A 14000-nucleotide genomic window follows, 5' to 3' on the forward strand; every position below is an offset into this window, starting at 1 on the left:
TGTTTATACGGTTCCGATATAAGCACAAGGTCAAGCTTCTGTTCACGTACTGTCTGCATGAGCAAATCATGTGCCGCTTCACAGTGGTTGATGTTTAGCTGCAGTATTCTCATTTTCGTTTATCAGTTATCTTCTTGAGTGCCTCTTGGTATACTGAGCATCTGCTTGTGCCGGCATGATAGGCGTTATTCTCTGTACCGGATTGATCCGCACACAGTGCGCATTTAGCAGGCTTATTACATTCGGCGATTTTGTGTCCCTCTTCTCCACATTTAATGCAAAGTTTGGAGCGGTTGACTTCACTTGTGCACTGAATCGCACGGTGTCCAAAATGCCAGCATTTATAACATCGGACTGGTCTTAGTACTGTTCTAATACGACAATTGGTCCAGCCGATCCTAATCTTACCGTGTTCTCCTACCACTTTCTGCGCTACCGTTGCTGCCAGAGTCACCGACGCAATTTGTGTTCTGCTACGTAAGACCTTACGAATTTTAATGGCCTCTACTGTTATACCACAATCGTTTCTAGCTGCCTCTTGTAAAGCTGTTAGAATGTCATCTTTAGTTGTAGTATCGTCAATATCGCGAATTTCCAGGTCTTCTTCAGGTCCTGTACTAATGACATTTGCGTCCTCCTTAAGTATTCTCGCGATAGTCTTCTGCAGGTCTTTACCTCTATCACTACTGCCTTTCGACAGCGTGATGAGAATGTTCCCTGTCGCGGTCCTGCGTATCTTCTCGACTGTGTTGCGGACCTGATCTGGGCGAACGTCCGCCTTGATCCGTGTAAGTATTTCAGAATACTTATCTTTGTTCGCTGGACGGATAATAAGTGCCTCCGGTCTCGTTGCTGTTCTTCTTGGCTTCTGGTTCGGCTTCGGTGGAGGCACCAGAGGTTTTTCTGGGGGCAGTTTCTTGCGCTCCTTCTTCTTGTCCTTTCTGGACTGCACCTTTTCCCAGCCTGGCTTCTTGTTCTGTTCACAAGAGTTTTGTGGAAGATCTTTAACCACTTCCTGCTTCTTGATGGGATGACCAGGTCCAACGTCTTTCAGCTTTTTGGGAGTATGAAAAGCTCCGCCTTCGGGAGAACAAATTTTTCTTTTCAACTTCCTCAGGATGCGGCCGTCTTGGTCAAAGGATTCAGTCTCTGCCGTTGTGATAGTTTCACTTTCTTCTTCAGCGACTGATTCTCCGTCACCTTCGGCTCCAGTGTCCATCGCTTCTTCAACAACCACTTGACTGTTTCTCTCCGATGTAGCATAAGGGGTGCGGTGTAATGATGAGCGCCATTCTTCGTCCAGTTTCTTGAATTTTCCAAGAGCATTGACTACACCGGTTGTCTTGGTCTTTATCTCCTTGTGGATATTGACCTTAGTTTGGACAAACTCTCGCAGCTCAATGGTCAGCTTCTCAAGGCGCTCCAACGCTTGCGTTCTCTTCATGTCAGCGCTTGCTTCAATCGCTGCTTGTTGAGCATGAAGCCCGTTTCTATTATTGTTTGTTTTCTGTAACTTACTCATACTCTTTTTATTTACCAGCGCATCGTACGGAGTGGAGCGGGTTGCCATGACTAGGAACGGGTGTACCCTCGGAGATAGTACTCCTACCCCAGTTCCCTGAGGCCTAGCCGACACTTAGCCAGTCCCGGAATACACGGACGGACTAGACTCGCTCGGAGCGGTGAAGATTCCGATCTCTAACACTCACTGCGTACTTCCCGATCAAGGCCCGAAGTGGCTGGCTCCTGATCCACTGCTGCAACTTTCACCTCGGCAGAGCAAGCTCACATCAGCCGTGGCCTGCATCGTCGGAAACTACGATACAGGTTCCGGTCACTCCCAGTGAGTTACAGCAGGAACCAATCGTCTTGGTAGGTCAGTTAGTGTGACCAACCCATTAAAGGGGAGTTTTGTCCACGGGAGCTTATTTTGTTTGGTTATTTTGCTTGGCTCCTACCCGCTGTACCTCATCAACTAAGAGATTAAGTGTCATCCAAGGACAGCGAGCGTTCTCCCATCCGCTCGGGGATGTGTGTGTGTGTTTTTTTTTTTTTTTTTTTTTTTTTTTCAAAGATCTTCAAAAGACACCGGTATCGTTAACTCTGCCGCCCATCTTCCGGCAGATATCGATAGTCGGTAGTGTGGAGATTTTTACCCACTAAAAAAAACATTCCTCTTCCCCTCTCCCCTAGATGGTACGGGGAGGACTGGATTGGAACCGCGTTAGCATTACTTCAATCCAGTCGTGCGTGTGTGTGTGTGTGTGTGTGTGTGTCTGTGTGTGTGTGTGTGTGTGTGTGTGTGTGTTTTTTTTTTTTTTTAGGGGGGGGAATCCTTTTTACGGATTCTAGGCATAGCTGTTTGGCCTGGATATGTGGCGACTCGACGCAGCGTCATACTAAAACTCGACACTAACGCCCCTACCCACTAAACCCTAAACCCCTTTTAAGGTGTTAACTACCTTCCTTCTATCTTCTGCTATTTGCTCTTTTTCTTTCGGTGGAACGCAAGTCTTTAAGGACTTCTGTTGCAAACGTGTTGGTAGCGTTCCAGACAGCTTCTGATGACAGCATTGCTGCTACTATTGTCTCTGGTTGGATTTTCCTCTTCAGGATATTCTCCAGCTCATCTCGCTGTAGGTAAAAACGTGGGCACTCAAAGAAAACGTGCTCTGCATCTTCATTGACTCCTGAACAGGACGGGCACTCCGGAGAATCATCATGCTTGAAGCGGTGGAGATACGCCCGGAAACAGCCGTGTCCTGATAACATCTGTGTAAGATAATAGTTGACCTCACCGTGACTCCGGTTCAGCCAAACGTTGATCCTTGGTATGAGACGATGCGTCCACCTACCCTTCACTGTGGCATCCCACTGTAGTTGCCATCTACTTATGCTCCTCTGCCGCTCTTCTGTTCCAAGCTCCTCAGCGCTTAGTGTGGTCGACTTCTTTCGTTGGTAAAGGATCCGTCTTTCCTCAGCTAAGACTCTGAGAGGCAAAGTTCCGGAGATGACACACACTGCTTCCATAGATATTGTGCGGAAGGCACTTGCTACTCTTAAGGCACTCAGACGGTAGACTGGTCCAGCCTTTCTCCATGATTCTTGCTTTTCTAGTGCGTCCGCCCAGATAGATATTCCGTAAGTGAGCACTGATGTGACTACAGATGATAGTAGTAGTCTTCTGCTCTGCTTTGGGCCTCCGACGTTTGGCAGCAGTCGTGCTAAGCTAGCTACCACTGCTGATGCTTTTGCACTCACGTGTTCGACTTGCTGCTTAACGTTGAGTCGGGCATCAAGCATCACTCCCAGATATCGGATATATGGTTGTGATGTGATTTCTTGTTCGCCGACTTTCAGCTTAATGGTCTCTACCACTTTTCTGCTGGTAATAAGTACTGCCTCAGTCTTGTGTTGCGCCAGTTGCAGGTTCACTGCGTCCATCCACCGGTTAACTTTCTCAAAGGTGATACCGAACATGTGGTTTATCTCATCTAGGTGTTTCGCAACGATTACGACAGCTACATCGTCTGCATATGCAACAAGCTTGACACTTCTTGGAAGAGTCAGTCTCAGCAGGCCATCATACATGACATTCCACAGAAGTGGACCCAGAACAGAACCCTGGGGTACACCTCCGGTAATATCATACTCTTTTGGACCATTGTTCGTGTCGTATCTCAGGATTCTGTCTGTGAAGTAGCTAGCCACTATCCTACGTAGGTATCCTGGTACGTTTTTCTCTTCCAAGGCTTGCATAATGCAGTCCCAGTTGGCGGAGTTGAAGGCATTCTTGATATCCAGAGTGGCCACCAGGCAGTACTTCTTCGCTCCACCCTTCCATCTGATCCCTTCGATTGCCTCCTTGGCCGTTGCAACAACCAAGTTGATTGCGTCCAGGGTTGATCGTCCTTTCCGAAAACCATACTGGTTGTCTGCCAGGAGTGGATCGACAACTGCTTCTATTCTTTGGTGGATTATACGCTCAAGTATCTTACCTGTCGTGTCTAACATACAAAGTGGTCGATAAGATGACGGTTCTTCTGGTGGCTTTTTCCCTTTTGGAAGTAGTACTAGTCGTTGCTGCTTCCACTTCCGAGGGAAAATCCCTTCCTTGAGGCATGTGTCGTAGACGTCCAGGAACAATGATGGCACTGCTTTTATAGTTGTTTTTAAAGCAATATTGGGGACCCCGTCCAATCCCGGCGCTTTATTGTTCCCTACACGATTACAAGCCTCCATCAGTTCTCCCTCTATGACAGATGGAATGTCATCCATTTCTTTCTGCGCTAATAGGTAGTTAAACTTGCTTTGTTCGGGGAACAACGCGTTTACGATCTTCTGTAGGAGTTGAGGACACGTGGGTGATGGCATTAGCTGGTTTTTAAGATGGGTCATGACCACCTTATACGGCCTACCCCACAGATCTCTGTCCACCTCGTTGATGAGCTCCTTCCAGCATTTTCTTTTGCTATCTTTGATGGCTTTGTTCAGGGATCGACGGGCTTTTTTGTACTCTGCGACCAGCTCCACAGAGTTAGGTCGTCGGTAGCCACGCTGAGATATTCTTCTCTTCTGATGACACTCTTTACGAAGGGCGCTGATGTGGTCGTTCCACCAGTGAACGGAAGGTCTTGTGTTCATGCCACGTCTACGAGACATACTGGCGTCACACGCCTGGGTCACTCTTTTCATCAGGTCCTTGGTCTTCTCTTCTGCGCAGCCCGCGATAATCTGGTCACTATTGAGAGCTACTAACAATGCCCTTGGGTCAAGAGTTTTTACCTTCCAACCAATGGTGTTAAGTTGCTTTTTAGGTCTTCTCGGGCTCTGGGCGTTTAATATTTCCCAGAGAATCGCGTTGTGGTCGCTGGCTGTGTAGGTATCCATCACCTTCCAGTTGATATTACCTCTGGTGAGGCTGCCACTGACGAAAGTGAGATCTACAATAGAACTTGTGTCTCCTTTGGTGTAGGTTGGTATGTCACCATTGTTGAGCAGTACTACATCTAATATAGAAAAGGCTTCTAGTAATTCCTTTCCTCGCGCTTTTGTATTCTTGCTACCCCAGTCTACTGCCCAGGCGTTGAAGTCCCCAGCTATTACCACTGGGTGGTTATGCTTCGCGTCCTCGGTAAGTCGATCCAGAAATGCGGTGAATTCGACAGTAGAGAGGCTAGGTGGTGCGTAACAGCTATAGAAGCGGATGTCCTCTACTGATACTGCTACAAAGCCGGCATTGCTGTTGTCGACTGCATTTTGGAAAGGGAGCTTGCCACATGACCAGATGACAGCTTTGGATGTGCTGTCAGATTCCCAGGGTTGGGTACTCAGGTGTTTATATGGCTCTGCTATCAGTACCAAGTCAAGCTCTAGTTCTCGCACGGATTGCATGAGCAGGTCATGCGCTGCCTCACAATGGTTGAGATTGAGCTGCAGTATCCTCATGCTTGTTTGTTCGTCAACTTCTGGAGTGCATTCTGAAATAACGGGCACTTATGGGTACCGGCATGGTGGGCAACATTCTCTGCACTTTCAATCTCAGCACATAATGCACATTTGGCGGGATTTTTACAATCAGCAATCTTGTGCCCTTCTTGTCCGCATCTGATGCAAAGCTTCGACCGGTCCACCTTGTTTTTGCACTGGGATCCATGATGTCCGAAATGCCAGCATTTAAAGCATTGAATAGGTCTCTTCGTTGTCCTTATTCGGCAATTAACCAAACCAATCCGGATTTTGCTACTTCCATCCAGTAGTTTCTGTGCTGTTGCTGCTGGTAGAATTACTGTGGTTATTTGAGTACCTCTATAGGCCTTACGGATCTTGATTGCCTCTAGTGGTATCTCACAGCCATCTCCAGCTTCCTCCTGTAGGGCACCCTGGATGTGATCCTTAGTTGTTTCTTCATCGACGTCTCGGATCTCAATTACCTCCTGTGGTCCTTTGCAGATTACTTTTGCGTCTTCTTTCAGAATGTCTGCAATGGTTTTTCTCAATGTTTGGCCTTTGTCGGTGCTCTTCCTCGAAAGAGTTATCAGCATATCTCCAGCATTGGTCTTATGGATCTTCTCTACCGTACTGCGGACCTGGTCGTCAGGGACGTCCTGTTTTATTCGACGCAGGATCTCGGCGTACTTTGCTTTCTCTGTCAGCCGAATGATGAGGGCATCCGGTCTGATCCATTCCCGCGGTTTCTTTCGCTTGGGTTCAGGTCGGGGCTCCTTTGACGTCTGTTTTGAGAGCATCTCTTTCTTCTGTCGCTTTAGCTCTTGCTTGGACTGAACTTTTTGCCAGACTGACGCTTTTTCCTGATCGTCGCTTCGCCCTGCCGCTCCTTGTGGAGGGCTTTTCTTCAAATCCTTTTTCTTCATGGCTTGGCTGATTGTTGGGTCAGGAGAAGGTCGATTTTTTCTCTTACCTGACTTGTTGCTGGCTTCACTTTTGTCTTCCGCGACTGATTCACCGTCACCTTCAGCTCCGGTGTCCATTGCTTCGTCAGTCACGTCGATAGCCTGACAGTCTTTCTCCGGTGTAGCATGGGATATGCGCTGCAATGATGAGCGCCACTCCTCGTCCAGCTTCTCAAACCTTTGAAGGGCGTTAGTTACACCAGTCATCTTGGATTTCATCTTTTTGTGAATGTTGACCTTTAGTTGAACGAAATCATTCAACTCACTGATCAGCTTTTCAAGGCGTTTGAGCGCTTGCGAACGCTTCATTTCAGTGCTTGCGTCAATCGCTGCTTGTTGGGCATGTAGCCCGTTTCCACTTTTGTTTGTTTCCTTTGAATTACTTATACTTTTTAATTTACCAGCGCATCGTACGGAGTGGAGCGGGTTGCCATAACTAGGAACGGGTGTACCCTCGGAGATAGTACTCCTACCCCAGTTCCCTGAGGCCTAGCCGACACTTAGCCAGTCCCGAAATACACGGACGGACTAGACTCGCTCGGAGCGGTGAAGATTCCGATCTCTAACACTCACTGCGTACTTCCTGATCAAGGCCCGAAGTGGCTGGCTCCTGATCCACTGCTGCAACTTACACCTCGGTAGAGCAAGCTCACATCAGCCGTGGCCTGCATCGTCGGAAACTACGATACAGGTTCCGGTCACTCCCAGTGGGTCACAGCAGAGAACGATCGTCTTGCTAGGTCAGTTAGTGTGACCAACCCATTAAAGGGGAGTTTTGTCCACGGGAGCGTATTTTGCTTGGCTCCTACCCGCTGTACCTCATCAACTAAGAGATTAAGTGTCATCCAAGGACAGCGAGCGTTCTCCCATCCGCTTGGGGAGACGCGCCCGGTAGCAGTATTTCTTCTGCCCCGAGGTGTGTGTGTGTGTGTGTGTGTGTGTGTGTGTATGTGTGTGTGTAAATCTCTTATAACTTTTGAACAGTTGAACCGATTTTATCGCGGTTGAGACCATTCGAAAGGGCTTCGAACTTTTCTAGTTTCGAAATTTCTAGTTTGACCAATTGAAACTTAGAAATTCTTCATGAGGCTCAAAAAACTGCGTAGAATACCGCCAACTGCGTAAAAATCGGTTTATTCATTCAAAAGTTATTGCGGTTTGAAAATTCAAAAAAGAGTGTTCTATGAAACTTCTATCAGACTTTTAAGCTCAATAGCTCAAAAGGATAGAAACGGTATCGTTTTGAGCTCGGAGATTAACGAAGATTCACGGAATCAGCGGGAAGTTGCAGGAATGGCCTTTAGAGCCAACCGTTTTCCTAATTTTTTCTTTATTTAAATCTGAAAAATATCTGTGTACGTAAAATTTTGGATAGAATTTTATATAGATTTAACTAAAGCCCTGCAATGTGAGATCAAGGAGTAAAAATAAAGTATAACATTTAAGTGAAAAAGAAATTAATTATCTAGATTAAGCAAATGATCAAACATTTGATTCCTAAATATTTCATTGCTCTTTGAGTTCAAAAATATAATTTTCGTGTCATCTTGAGCTCTCCGAGCTCAAAAGTCTGATAGAAGTTTAATGAAACACTATTTTTTGAATTTTAAAACCGCAATAACTTTTAAATGAATTAACCGATTTTTACGCAGTTGGCGGCATTCGACGCAGTTTTTTAAGCTTCATAAAGAATCTTTAGGTTTAAATTGATCAAGCTAGGAATTTCGAAGATTTTTGAGAAAACTACGAGTTTGAAGCTTCGGAGCACTAAGAAGAAAAATCGCAACGCTTTGAATTTGTCGGGGATATTTTCGAACCATATATTTCAAGTCAAAATTGAATATATTGTGAAATTGCCAATGAACTATTTAAGATTAAACTTTACCATTAAATAACTTTGAGCCGAGTGAAGTAAGCGAAAAATCATAAAAGAGCTTTTTTGTAGATCGTTCAATTCCCTACAAGAATAAGTATTAATATTTGTGATCCGTAGAATAGATGCTGGGTAGTAAAATTTTAAACACAAAAAAGTTTTTTTTCTATGTTATTTAAATGGGAAGTAAAAAATTGCAAATATGCACCTCTTAATATTAATATTATAAGCTCAAATTTTAACAGAATTTTTTTTTCGTCATCTCAAACAATATTCTCACTATAACTAAAGAGAAGAAAAATAGTAACTTTTTTTAGTTCACCCTACTGTATACATACTTTGCACTCTATTCTCTTTAAAGAGTAAACTCGTAAAACAGAGCATTTAAAAACACGTCTGCTTGGTACGCACGTTGGCGAGCGAATCGCAATCAATATTATTGTATATGGGTCATTCCACCAAATAAGAACATTTTTACGAGGCGACCCTCGCGGATTATGTTTAAAATTTATGGAGGTGTTCTTTATCATAAGACAAAAATTCCCTGAGAGTTTTAGCTCTTAATACGCAGCGGTCTTGAAGTTATGATTTTTTGAAATTTTTGAAAAAATTTTTTTTCAACTTTTTCGTCAATTTTTCTGATATGAAAAACATTTTTAAACAAAATCGACAAACATTGTATTTTGTAGGAAAAATTCTCAGCTTTTGAATGAAAATATTTATTTTTTCATAAACTCATCAGAAGACCCTTAAAAATCGAATTAAAGTGGAAAAATTGATTTTTTTCGGTGTGCAGCCCAAAATTCTTCAAATTTGAATTTTTTTTCTGAAAGCTGAGAGTTTTTTACACAAAATATAGCGTTTTGCCGATGTGCATATTTTTTGTTTCGTCACAATTAAATTAAACGCAAATTCATTATAATTAAAATACTTTTATTTTTGAACTTTTTTGAGATGTGGACACAGTTTTAATGAAAGCATAACCAATTTCATCTTTTAAAGGCACAAAAGTGTGTAATGACTGTGTACCTTTCACCGTTTTCGATTGAGAATATCGTACGTCTAACACATTTTTTTTTATTAAATAATCGTCATTAGCTATAAAAGTAAAGTCAACGCTTGTAAAATTTTTCGTTCCCCAGGAAAACAAATCTTGTGGTTTCAGTATATGCTCTTTATTGTTCATTTGTAATGAAGCTCTAGCAGCATATCGTTTTAATGAACCTGCAAGACCATCGCATGGTCCTTTGCCATGGGCAGTAGCAAAAAAATGCCATTCAGCGTTGATTGCGATGTCAGCATAATGATAACATAAGTTTGTAAATGCTTTCTTGTTTTTGAATTGTTGTGGAGCTCCATCAGAGAAGTAAAAAATCGTATTGGTGACAGCAAACTTCTTTTTAAGAAAGGCAATCAATTGCTCTTGAAATAAATTAAAAGTGTGTCGTGCTTAAGACAATCTGAAATACCAACAAAGCTCAAATGCTTAATAGTATCATTTTCGTTATAATAAATCACCATTGAAAATATAGTAGCTTGATCATTATTCCAATGAAAGCCTTGAGCTGCTTCCTGCACAACGAATGCATAATTTTCCGCAAAGTCAAATACTACGGCGAATTCCCCGCTCTTTAAATTTAGTTTTGTATCAGAAAAAAATCGACTTTGTGTTTTCGCAATAAAATCATGTTTCAAAAGCTTATCAAGTTGCGTCACTAAAGTCTCGATGAAGTCTTCGGAATCTGAAGTAACATTCACAATAGTACAACGGTCTGTTGATGTCCACATTTTATATTGGATTTCATTTATCGATGTTTTTCGCAAATTTTGGAAAATTACATCCTAAATGGAATAAATGTAATAAGATTAATAACTAGTTTTAGTACAATTATAGAGAATGTCAAATACACAAGTACCTTCTAACATCAATTTTACATTTTGATGAATAGTACAAACACATACGACATGTGTACCACTACTTCCAGCAAGAATACAATAAGTAGGCCTCAAACTAGCGAATTTAGAAAATCCGATTGCCACTGAATTATATTGCGCTTTGAAGCTTTGGTACAATTCTTTTAAATTACAAAGAATCAACTTTTTTTGTACCCTAGTTCGATTTCCATCACAATCCTTCACAGATTTAAAATCTTTCATGCCCGCTAAATGTTTTAAGTTTTCTTCGCTTTCATAAAAATCAATGACAAGTTTTTTGACATCTAACTTAAGCGGCTGATTGCCTGGAACTTTTGTGGGATTCAAAGTATTAGTAGTCATTTCACCAGAGTCTAAATCAACATTCTCAGATTCACTAATATCATTTTTAAGATTCAGTACCATTTTTCGAGAACAGTTAAATTCAGATGCTCTACGACTGACTTCCCAACTGTCGGGTAAAATTAAAAGCAGCTTCTTTTTTATTGATCTGTAAAGCAAACGATCGATCGTATTAATATGAAAAAATGAAGATATTTTAAAATGATCGATTGTTAAAAAAATTTACTTGTCACTTTCAGCGTTATATAATTTCTTCACTTTAGCTATCATGGAACAATGATCTTGATTAATCTTTCTGTAGGTAGATTCAGGTACTATTCCAAATTGTGATTGGAACTTATTCTCTAGGGCAGCATAGCTCTCATCAAGTTTTTTTACTCCATAATTTTTTTCAGAATATAACCTTCAATTAAACGCATAGAAAAATAATTAAGTAAGTTTTCACTCAGTAAATGAAAAACTTAATCAATAGAAAATTTTTACCTGTCTTTTTCAATAAGAGGAATTTTCAAAAATCGCTCTAAAGAATGATCATTGTAATCACATAGATTGTCGCTAAAATTACTGACAGTTCGAGATAAACTGCTTCCTTGAGTACAAATTTCAGCTGATATACTCAGACTTTCAACACTAATTTGACTTGAAATAATTTCCTCCTCCTCTGATGCCGGCGGAATATATTCTTTGACTCGGAATCGACAACGCACACTTGTGACATTGAAGTGTCATCTAAGTCAGGAAATTTCCAACGATCTTCGTCGGGAAATTTTCTTAAATCTTTAACTCCTTTTTTATCTAAAAGTTTCGTTTAATTAGATGTCAAAAGTCAATATTAAACACAAAGCCATTAATTTAATTGGTTCTACGTAGAGGTTATACATAAGAGGTCAAGTGCACTGTATTAGTTACTTACGTGACTCATTGAATGGATTACAACAATTTACTGACCGTATACGTTTACTTATGGCGATGAAATATCAAAGTAACGCAATAATTATTACTTAAAAACTTGAGCAATTATATTTTTGTTAAAAACAAACGATCCGAAAAGAAATCGCTCAAGAAAGAATCACAAAATGAAAATAAATAGAGGGAGTTGTGAGCGCCATCTGCATGATAAGTGACGAAGTATAGACTCATCTTTTAAGCAGGTGGTTCAAAATTTCTGAGTACTATAATTTTAGTATTAAAGAGAAAATTATATTACTATTCTGAATTATATTACTGCATAGCGAATCTAACATTTAATTTAATTGTGACGAAACAAAAAATATGCACATCGGCAAAACGCAATATTTTGTGTAAAAAAACTCTCAGCTTTCAGAAAAAAAAATTCAAATTTGAAGAATTTTGGGCTGCATACACTGTAAATCCAAGTGTTTTAACAAAACACACATAAAGTGTTTTGTTCCTATCTTGAAGCATTGTAGTCACTTTTAAAACACTTCCATGTGTTTTAATTTCCCATGTTAAATGCCCTTTTGTAGTCACTTTTAAAACACTTCGATTTACAGTGTACCGAAAAAAATCAATTTTTCCACTTTAATTCGATTTTTAAGGGTCTTCTGATGAGTTTATGAAAAAATAAATATTTTCATTCAAAAGCTGAGAATTTTTCCTACAAAATACAATGTTTGTCGATTTTGTTTAAAAATGTTTTTCATATCAGAAAAATTGACGAAAAAGTTGAAAAAAAATTTTTTCCAAAATTTCAAAAAATCATAACTTCAAGACCGCTGCGTATTAAGAGCTAAAACTTTCAGGGAATTTTTGTCTTATGATAGAGAAAACCTCCGTAAATTTTAAACATAATCAGCGAGGGTCGCCCCGTAAAAATGTTCTTATTTGGTGGAATGACCCATATGATTTAGCCATATTTTAGTAGAGAAACATTTTTTATTTCATTTAACTCAGTTTTCTCACAATTTTACATTATTTCTTGCGAAAAAAAACTACGCGATATTTGCCGACCTCTCCTTCACGTGAGATTGATCGAGGTTTGGCTCAAGCCCCTCACCTCCCTAAAAATCTTACGTAAATAATGGATGCTCCCAAATATGTTTTTTGACTAGTAGTAATCGGTTGTATTGAAGGCAAAAACAATTCAAAATTAAAAAAAAGTCTTCCGTGTATATATATACAAATATAAATAATGCTGTGAAGTGGGAAAGAATAGGAGTTACGGTAATTATTACGTGAAGCGTTCCACATTCACGTAACAGGATATTGGTAGGAAAGGATTGAGAAAGGAATGTGGAGAGGATTATCTTAATGTGAGTTTATAGAATATGCGAGAAAAAATTATTAGGTAGCTCGGACTGGGATTTGAACCCAGAACCTTCCGAAGACATGTCGGCTACTCTACCATTTGAGCTATCTGGTCTATACTAAATTTCCTTTCGTTTATTCTATATACATTAAGCCAGACCGTCCATCTTACGGCAAGCATATTGAATATAATAAAAGCAATTCCGCAAATAGCCATGTAAACATAGTCTCCTTCAATTTAGCTTCTAAATAAGTCACATGTTGGTCATTAGGGTGGACCGAAAATCCGCTTTCTTAGAATTTCGTTTAGTAATAGCAAAAATATTGTTTATTAAGTTATAAAAAAATTTTGTGTGAAAGGAAAAAGTTTTTGGTCAACATCTCAGGCTCGCCCATTGCAGTCAAAGATAAAAATGCACAAAAAATTTTTTTATCAACTTATTTTGATCGGAAATTTTATGCTCTACAAAAAAGTTCCTTACACAAAATTATTTAAGACCCATAGATTCAGAGATAATTCTAATTTTAGTATCAAAATAGTATATATTTATGAATATAGTGTAACGGGTAATTTTTGATGTGTTTAAAAATAAATTAATTAAACTAACGAAACAATGCTGCGACACAAACGCCCCCTTGCTCGAATCTGAAGCTCGCCGAATTCCAGGGTCCAAAGGGGGTTAAAACGGCAATAAAACGTCAAACAAAACTCAGTTAACTGGAAATAAACTATAAATAACTAAGTCTAAAAAATAAATTCAAAATGTCCAAAACAGGTTATGATAAAGTCAAAATAAAGAATTTATTTATCAAAAATCAATAAAGTAAATAAATGAACAAAATTACAAGTAAACAAAAACACACGTGGTGTGTTCAAAACTGGTCTTTACAAAACAGACTCCTCTCACTCTTACTCTCACTCTCACTCGTCGTGAGCGTCAAAATCGCGAACTACTCTTCAAAAACTGGTTCCCCGCTTCCCCAGGAGACTAGCCGTCACCCCTGGGCCCTAAGCTCTACCCCGAGAGCGAATGGAGAGTGTCCTCTTCGCCCCCACCTACACGGCGTATGATCACCTACTGGAGTTTGACAGAAGGTCAAACGTCCAGGGAAGTCAAATCTTGTTAAGAGTGCAAAGGTACTTACCAATGTTCTAGACGAAACCAAGG

The 14000-nt window shown here is 40.5% G+C and overlaps 1 protein-coding gene and 1 long non-coding RNA gene across 2 annotated transcripts in view; one reads left to right on the forward strand and one right to left on the reverse strand.

The window, feature by feature from the left end:
- LOC123264729 (disintegrin and metalloproteinase domain-containing protein 10) overlaps positions 1-14000 on the forward strand; it is a 259035-nt gene that overhangs the window by 212486 nt on the left and 32549 nt on the right. The window lies entirely within an intron of this gene.
- On the reverse strand, positions 10784-11213 carry LOC123264740. The gene is made up of 2 exons (XR_006509415.1): positions 11047-11213; positions 10784-10966 (listed from the first exon to the last, which is right to left on the reverse strand). It is a non-coding gene; the product is annotated as an uncharacterized LOC123264740 (long non-coding RNA).

This window comes from Cotesia glomerata, linkage group LG5 (assembly GCF_020080835.1).
Source record: "Cotesia glomerata isolate CgM1 linkage group LG5, MPM_Cglom_v2.3, whole genome shotgun sequence".
NCBI classification, from domain to species: domain Eukaryota; kingdom Metazoa; phylum Arthropoda; class Insecta; order Hymenoptera; family Braconidae; genus Cotesia; species Cotesia glomerata.